Source organism: Anas acuta, chromosome 7, assembly GCF_963932015.1.
Source record: "Anas acuta chromosome 7, bAnaAcu1.1, whole genome shotgun sequence".
Classification (NCBI taxonomy): domain Eukaryota; kingdom Metazoa; phylum Chordata; class Aves; order Anseriformes; family Anatidae; genus Anas; species Anas acuta.
In genome coordinates, this window is record NC_088985.1 from 10,053,150 (window position 1) to 10,061,173 (window position 8,024).

Sequence of the window (8,024 nt, forward strand, 5' to 3'; positions counted from 1 at the left end):
TCTGGGAACAGTTAGGAAGGGGGAGAATTTCCACCTGATAAATCTTAGGTGTTAAAAGGCAAAAAGAATACAGGGAGTAGAAAATGGATATCTGTGTAAAATGAACAACACATTTTCACCCACCTATTTAAGCAAATCAGTTTGTTGTAGGCACTGGTACAAAAGCAGGCATCCAAAAATGTTTCTGAGAAGCATGTTTTCAGGTGTTACTGACATTCATTAGCACAGCAGATACCTCGGGCTAACAAATCCTGTACAGCAGGGATTGTAGAAGGAAGGCTGCGATGAACTCAAACTCTTATAGTGTGGCAGTGCCTTTCGAAAAGCTGATAGTGAAACTGGGTAGGTTCTCAAGTGACAAATGAATAATGCCTTCTTCTATCCCATCACTTTCAGGAGGAGGTAGCATGTTTGGAGGGCATGCAGAGCATATTTAAACCTCCTAGCCAGCTGCTGAGGAGGAGGTGGGCCTTTTAATCAAAAATGAAAAAATAGTACTTGGTACATTAGAAAGCAGCTGTTTGTTGTTGTTTTTTGTTTTTGAAATTGAGCAAGAAGAAATGAAGACTGAAGTGATGAAAAGACTGAAGAAATCTTTTTTCAGTCAGACTGAAGATTGAAGAAATGAAGACTGTCAGTCCACAAAGCAAGAAGAATTTGATGCTCCTCTAACAAAAACATCTACATTTGTCACTAGTGCAATGAAATTGACGTTACCATTGTTATTCCCAGAATGTTTTACCAGGGTTATCACTCTTATTCTCCCCATTGTAACTGGGGAAAAATGACCTGGCTCACTAGTAAGCCTTGTAAACACCCAGCTTCCATGCTCTGTGCATTCCTTGTTTGTGGTAACTCAAATTCCAGAACTGTATTGGTATTCACAGAAGAGTAAGAGTTTACTTTGCCCCTTACTGAGTGGTCTATTCCTGTTTCTTCATCCTGGCTTTGGATGAGGACAGTTGAAGGAAGCCCAGGAGATTTTGCGTAAATATATCTCAGGGACGTTCACGCCTGGCTGACCATAGGCCTTTTCTTCCAACTCTCCTGGCCCTTCCAAATAGCAGTCTGTTTATCTTCTAAGCATCAGGTTCCCCTTTCTTTCAGTCCACTCTGTATTCCTGCAGACAAGCCAAAACCTAATTCACAGAATCACACAGAATCACAGAATTTCTAGGTTGGAAGAGACCTCAAGATCATCGAGTCCAACCTCTGACCTAACACTAACAAGTCCTCCACTAAACCATATCCCTAAGCTCTACATCTAAACGTCTTTTAAAGACCTCCAGGGATGGTGACTCCACCGCCTCCCTGGGCAGCCCGTTCCAGTGCCTAACAACCCTTTCGGTAAAGAAGTTCTTTCTAACATCCAACCTAAAACTCCCCTGGTGCAACTTAAGCCCATTCCCCCTTGTCCTGTCACCAGGCACGTGGGAGAATAGGCCAACCCCCACCTCGCTACAGCCTCCTTTAAGGTATCTGTAGAGAGCAATAAGGTCGCCCCTGAGCCTCCTTTTCTCCAGGCTGAACAAGCCCAGCTCCCTCAGCCGCTCCTCGTAGGACTTGTTCTCCAGACCCCTCACCAGCCTCGTTGCCCTTCTCTGGACTTGCTCGAGCACCTCCATGTCCTTCTTGCAGTGAGGGGCCCAAAACCAAACACAGTACTCGAGGTACAGCCTCACCAGAGTGGAGTACAGGGGGACGATCACCTCCCTTGCCCTGCTGGCCACACTGTTTCTGATACAAGCCAGGATGCCGTTGGCCTTCTTGGCCACCTGAGCACACTGCTGGCTCATATTCAGCCGACTGTCCACCATCACTCCCAGGTCCTTCTCTGCCTGGCAGCTCTCCAACCACTCATCTCCCAGCCTGTAGCTCTGCTTGGGGTTATTGCGCCCCAGGTGCAGGACCCAGCACTTGGCCTTGTTGAACTTCATGCAGTTGACCTCAGCCCATCGGTGCAGCCTATCCAGATCCTCCTGCAGAGCCTTCCTACCCTCGAGCAGATTGACACACGCACCTAGCTTGGTGTCATCTGCAAACTTACTGAGGGTGCACTCAATGCCCTCGTCCAGATCATCGATGAAGATATTAAAGAGGACCGGCCCCAGCACCGAGCCCTGGGGAATGCCACTGGTGACCGGCCTCCAACTGGACTTGACTCCATTCACCACGACTCTTTGGGCCCGGCTATCCAGCCAGTTTCTAACCCAACGAAGCGTACACCAGTCCAAGCCAAGAGCAGCCGGTTTCTTGAGGAGAATGCTGTGGGAAACAGTGTCAAAAGCCTTGCTGAAGTCAAGGTAGACCACATCCACAGCCTTTCCCTCATCCACCCAGCGTGTCACTTTGTCATAGAAGGAGATCAGGTTCGTCAAGCAGGACCTGCCTTCCATAAACCCATGCTGACTGGGCCTGATCGCCTGCTTGCCCTGCAAGTGCTGCGTGATGACTCTCAAGATAATCTGCTCCATGAGCTTCCCTGGCACTGAAATCAAACTGACAGGCCTGTAGTTCCCCAGGTCTGCCCTCTGGCCCTTCTTGTAGATGGGCATCACGTTTGCTAGCCGCCAGTCAACTGGGACCTCCCCCGATAGTCAGGACTGCTGATAAATGATGATAAGCAGCTTGGCCAGCTCCTCTGCTCTCAGTATCCTCGGGTGGATCCCATCCGGCCCCATCAACTTGCGCACATCCAAGTGCCGTAGCAAGTTGCCAACCATTTATTCGTGGACAGTGAGGGCCACATCCTGCTCCCCATCCCCTTCCGCCAGCTCAGGGTACTGGGTATCCAGAGAACAACCGGTATTGCCGCTAAAGACTGAAGCAAAGAAGGCATTAAGCACCTCCGCCTTTTCCTCATCTTTTGTAACTAGGTTTCCCCCCGCATCCAGTAAAGGATGGAGATTCTCCTTAGTCCTCCATTTTGCGTTGATATATTTGTAAAAAGATTTTTTGTTGTCTTTAACAGCAGTAGCCAGATTGAGCTCCACATGAGCTTTGGCCTTTCTAATTTTGTCCCTGCACTGCCTCGCAACATCCTTATAGTCCTCCTCAGTGGCCCGCCCTTTTTTCCAAAATTATAAACCCTCTTTTTTCTCCTATGCTCAAGCTGCAACTCTGTTGAGCCAGGCCGGTCTTCTTCCACGCTGGCTTGTCTTTGGGCACGTGGGGACAGACTGCTCCTGCACCATTAAGATTTCCCTCTTGAAGAGCGCCCAGCCTTCCAGGATTCCTCTGCCCTTCAGAACCGCCTCCCAAGGAACTCTACCAACCAGTGTCCTGAGCAGCTCAAAGTCAGCCCTCCAGAAGTCCAATACAGCGGTTTTACTGGTCCCCTTCCTGGCCTCACCAAGAATAGAGAACTCCACCATTTCGTGGTCACTGCCCAAGACAGCTCCCAACCACCACATCTCCCACCAGTCCTTCTCTGTTTGTGAAGAGAAGGTCTAGCAGGGTGCCTCCCCTGGTAGGCTCACTAACCAGCTGCGTCAGGAAGCTATCTTCCACGCTCTCCAGAAACCTCCTAGACTGCTTTCTCTGGGCTGTGTTGTATTTCCAGGATAGGTCAGGGAAGTTGAAGTCCCCCACGAGAACAAGCGCCAACGATTTCGCAATTTCTGTCAGCTGCCTGTAGAACTCCTCATCCGTCTCCTCATCCTGGTTCGGCGGTCTATAACAGACCCTGACCAGGACGCTTCCCTTGTTGGCCTTCCCGCTGATCCTAAACCACAGGGACTCAACCTTGTCATTCCCAGCCTCAAGTTCCACAACATCGAGAGACTCTCTAATATAGAGAGCCACACCACCACCCCTTCTGTGCTGCCTGTCCCTTCTGAAGAGCTTATAGCCAGGCATTGCAGCACTCCAGTCATGAGACTGGTCCCACCACGTCTCCGTGATGGCAACCAAGTCGTAGCCTGCCTGCTGCACGATGGCTTCCAGCTCCTCCTGTTTGATACCCATGCTGGGTGCATTGGTGTAGATGCACTTCAGCTGGGCCATTGCCTTATCCCCTGGCCTAGCCATTGTTCCCCCTGGCACAGCTCCAACAAGCCTTGTTTCAGCCCCATCCCCCTTCTTACCTAGTTTAAAGCCCTCTCAATGAACCCCGCCAGCATTTTTGGATGGGCAGTCGGTCTGGGTGTGTACTGTCTTCCTGGAAAGAGCACCATGCCTGGTGGAGACCATTGCAGCCTAGCTAACAGGAGGCTGCCGTTAGAGGAGGTGTTCGTATGGGCGGGGGGGTGTGCTCTGCCCTGTCTGCTCGCCCTGCCTGCACCAACTGCCGCACCACGCCCTGTTTGCCCACCCTGGTCACCATGCTCCCTAGGGGCAGCTTATGAACGGCCGGGGAGGGGGCACTGCTGGCTCTGCCTGCGCCTCGTCAGCCTCCCTCACGAGGGCTGCCGGGTCCTGGCGGCTCTCTCAAGTAGACTTGATGCCGGAAAAATTAGCCCTGCCTGTCCGATCCCCGCTTCGCTGCAGAACACGTCCGCCCAGGAGCCGATCGCCTTGGCTCTACACAGAGCTCCCAGACAAAGAGAAGGAAACTGTTCCCGTTCACTGATTGTGAAAGAAATCCTGTGCTCATCTGCCTTTAATTAAGCTTTGCCCATGGATTATCTTCCCTTTGTTCTGCTAGGCAGTTTTCTCAGTTTCATGGTAGGACCCCAGAGTCCCCAGCCTTTGTGCTGTTTATGTCTGTGTTTTATAAAAAGCTATGAACAAGAGTTAATTACCAGTACCAAGAGGTGCAGTTGCAAGTCAGGGCTCTAAAGCTGGGAAGGATGTTCTCACCATACCTCAATGTGACAGAATTCATAGAGAGGAGTTCTGGCAGGTTTTATTTTCTCCAGAACTGACTCTGCATGGCAATTCAGATCTGGGCCGTAAGCCAAATGGACTTCTGCTGTGTTTCACACACAAGACTGTGGAGGAAGTGTTTGAAAAATTTAAGATGAGCAAAGAGGCTTTAGAAAGTACCAGAGGTCATTAACTGATACGTTTTCTCCATTACGCTTTGCAGGGATAGAAGAGATATAAGTTTTTGGTCAAGAGAAAATGGGAAAGACAGAGGGCAAAGTTCCTTCCAGATCCTTAAGTCTGTAAGTCTGATGACTGAAGTGAAATAGCCTTACCTATAAAGAGAAACAAGTATTGCTCAGTAAATTATTTTTGAATTGTTCACTCTGGCTTAATACTGCATATAAAACAGATGAAAATCCAAAAGAAAACATTTTGTGAATTATTTAGTATGTATCTTTGCCTTACTTCCCAAACATTATGTACAGAGAATGAGATTTCTCATGCTTCACACCTTGTGCAGCTCTACAACATGACTCCTCTTCTTCCAAGGAAGCTGAGGCATCACACACGAAATAGGTCACCTGAATTGCTTCTAGCAATTAGCTACAACACAGGATCACAAAGCTGTACCCGTATGAGGACATTTCCACTGAACCTGAATCTTAGTGTTAGGGTATAATTTTCAAAAATGATTTCACCCAGCTTGCTACTGCTTAACATTCTCAAAAGCAGTCCCCGGAGGCTAAGGAAGGACACCAAATCAACAGCCCACTTTGGACTAGCATCCACTTCTTTCTGGTGGAAACTTCCTTTACTTTCTACTGCATATTTTGTCATAATACATTCTCAGCAGCTAATGAACTAATCAAATTGATTTGTCTGGAAGGGCATGTACAACACAGCTAAATCTAATGAAGCAAGAAGACAGTTTCTATAATGTCTGGTTTACTTTTAAAAGCACCAAATTTACTTTATGACTTGATTACTCTGCCAAACATATTATGGGCTCCTCTAGGATGCCGTCCAAAGAGATGGATGTTTCCAGGCTAACTGCGAATGAAACATTTTCAGTGCATTGATTTGTCATAAAGAGGGAATAGGAAGGAAGAAAAATGTAATCTGTGACCCAGTGAAAAGGAAAATGTAATGTACAAGCTGTATGTAAACAGACTGAATGTTGTCATCGCCCAAAACTGAGATATAAAGGAGAAAACTAAGAGGATTTGAGCAAAAAAATTAGAACACAGAGTCAAAGAACAGCTATGATCTAGTATTTATGCCTGTCCCTGAAGATGTTATGTATTGAACACTGCTATATCAGTTTGGTAAGAGCAGGATATAGCTGTATACAACTTTTTTGAACGTGAAGTTCACAAAAATGGGAGATCTCGCATTCCTTCCTTTCTCTCCACTTCAATCATTAAATGTATTTTCTGCTGTACTCCCTGAGTATGCCTTAGTGGAAGACAGTACAAGTTCTTGCCAATTTCATACTGTGACTTTCTGTCATCTCCTACCTTTATAGTAGTAAAATGCAAGATTATATTCCAGAAAGGTCCTGTCCATTAAGATGTCAAACATCATAATTTGCAGCCTTATACCTACGGTATGCTATATGCTTGCTGTAGCAGCCAAACCACATATTTAAGAAAACACAGTGATGGATTCTGACTTCATGACAACTTCTTTCGAAGTTCACACCATTAACACCACATCCAACTCTGGTATTTATGTGTATGATGCTAGATGTGGATAAGAGGGAAAGAGCATACCGTAGAAAATGACTACAGAATCTCAGTCAACAAAGATAAAAACTGTCAGGCGATTAGCCATCTCTGAGTGCAGCTCTGCCTCAAGCCACAGCTAGTTTAAACCAAGTTTGGGTGTGCCTACCTAACTCTGCAGAGCAGGGATTATTCGATGAAATCTCTCTGCCTGCCTCTCACAACTGGTCTGCTAATAATTATTTTTAAAGTCTCACAGTTTGACAGCCTGTAGAACCTAAAGAGTCTCTCATCTCGTTGCTGCTCAGTGGCCCGGTGATACAAGATAAATGCTACCTTCCTTAAATGACTGGTAATGAAAGGGAATCTGCGGCACTATAGGTGAGCGCCTTTGATATGGAGGCACAGGTCACATACAGCCATGGTACTGACACACCTCCTGTTCATACAAAGAAATGCAAACTCTTTTCCCTCAGTTTAAGGTCAGGTAGTGCAGGTATGAATTTAAGGAAGGGTACATGAGAAGGGGAGTCTGTGCAGAGTGGAGGGAACACAGTTCTCCCTGCTAGAATCACAAACTTCTCACAAAGGCTTTCCAGAAACAGTTCACACCATCTGTTTTTATTACCAACTGCAATGAAGCTTATACCTCGCAGTAGGGTCATTCTGACGTCGGCTGGAAGGCCTGAACCCTGTCACACTCATACTCAGGCTGCAGTATGTGCTAGAACAGCTTTTCCACACTCTGTACCAAATACTTCATTGCAATTAAATTGCAGTTTACCATTATAGTGGGCCTTCAGCTGGGAATAGAGTAACTCATAACTCTGTACAGTGCAACCAATGTTAAGGCAGATGTGGGTGAATGAGAATCTGCTCATGTATGACCCAACAAAACACAACCAAAAAAGAAAGCAGACAACTCTTGGAACAAATGTTTTTTTGCTGTTCTCTGCCTAAGGCATTTGCGTGTGTTTGTTTTTTTTTTTTAAGCTGAAGAGCAGAAAAGGATGATGTCAGTGGGTTTTATCCCTGTTTTCTCTTGCTTATTTTTAGAAGTGGACCAACAAATAACCATGACCTAAATTCTACAAGACAGAAGTGCGCACAAGCACTTTGTTAAATATCAGAATCTATTTGAGTTCAGACAATTTCAGCAGAACTGTACACATACATTTTCTTTAATCACTGAGTACAAAAAACTAATTCACCAATACAGTGACAATGAGCAGTAAAGTCTAACATTTTAAAGAGTTAGCAAGGTCAACCTTTTACCTTCTTTGTCTTCATACAGTGGTACTATGGACATAGCATTACAATTCAGACATAACTTTGTCAAAGACAACAAAAAAACAAACACCAAAAAAAACACTACTTTTAAGTGAGCATCAGTTTTATACTGTCATTAAAGTGAAGCCTCAGTCTGGATGTAACAAGCACCAAACTGGGCATGTGCAGACACTGCAGGCTCCTGTATTTAAATGGAAGCTG

General features: G+C 46.2%; 1 protein-coding gene across 1 annotated transcript in view; it reads right to left on the reverse strand.

Annotated features, from left to right (window-relative positions):
• WAPL (WAPL cohesin release factor) overlaps nucleotides 1-8,024 on the reverse strand; it is a 149,806-nt gene that overhangs the window by 104,110 nt on the left and 37,672 nt on the right. The gene's annotated exons all lie outside the window — the stretch shown is intronic.